Here is a 1,278-nt window from a genome sequence, read left to right as displayed (position 1 = left end):
TCTTCAGTCCAATTCAGGACTATGTTAAGGGTTTCTCTGAGATTTGATCTACAGACCCTTTTCTTTTCCTTGATTTCAGCCATTGTAGGAATGTTTCTAATTATCCCTGTTCTCTGGGTTTGAATTGGAGCTTTATCTGCTCTTTTTAGGGTTTGCTCTGGATGGAGAGCTTCATATTCCCTGAAGGATTCCTTGGCTTCTTCCAGTGTTAAAAACCCTCATTTATGAATTATCCTTGATTGATGTGTGAATGGTGCCGCTTTTTTCCAGACATCATATACTTCTTTCATAGGGCCATTATAAATTACATAATATTTTTTATCTTGGGTAGATTTTTTAATAATTTCAGCAATTATTTTATTTTCTAAAATTTTTTCTTCACCTGATTTGTCCACCATGCTTAGCTGGCTGAACTCTGATGGTTTTGCTTGTTGTGTTGATTTCATTGCTTCAATGGCCTTTTTGAAGGATTGGATCTGTGTCCTTATTTGCTGACAATGCTTGCATTTTTCGAGTTCTTGCTCATATTTTTGAATTTCTTGATCTAATGCGTTGTAGACGAGCTCCATTCTCTTGTTAATGTATCTGCAATAACATTTTTGTCACCCTTAATATATTCAATTTTTATTGGATATTGTAACAAAAATAATTGCCATCTTACCAATCGTCCATGATTATAATCAACTTTTAAATTATATCGTATGAAACCTGTTAGGTAACTTGAATCTGTCCTTAATGTAAATTCTCTGGGTAGTAAATCAATTTTCCATTTTTTAAGAGATTTAATTGCTGCTAGAGTTTCCTTTTCATGAGTGGTATATCTCTGTTCTGTTGGAGTAAAAGTCCCTGAAATATACCTGCAAAGTAATTCCTTTTGGAAATATTTAGAATCTAGTGATTCTTTTTCTTGTTCCAAACTTTTTATAGCTTTCTTAGCGTTTAGACATCCTGACCAGGTTATGTCTGAAGCATCTGTTTCTACTATTAAGTAGTCGTTTTCTTCTGGAATATAAAGTTCTGGAAGTTTTTCACATAATTCTTTAACTCTTTGAATTTGCATACTATCTTTTTCATCCCATTTTCATTCTTTTTTAGTACTTATTTTTTGAAATAAGCTTTTAGTGTATTCTGTTATATTCTTTAAAAATCCTTTATCAGAAATATAATTTATACACCCTAAAAATCTTTGTAATTGTTTTCTATCTTCTATTTTATTAGGAAATAAATTTACCTTTTCTAGAACATTAGGTTGAAGTTTTAGCTTTCCTTGAGTGGATA

Source organism: Arachis ipaensis, chromosome B09, assembly GCF_000816755.2.
Source record: "Arachis ipaensis cultivar K30076 chromosome B09, Araip1.1, whole genome shotgun sequence".
NCBI classification, from domain to species: domain Eukaryota; kingdom Viridiplantae; phylum Streptophyta; class Magnoliopsida; order Fabales; family Fabaceae; genus Arachis; species Arachis ipaensis.
Note: the sequence above shows the minus strand (reverse complement) of the source record.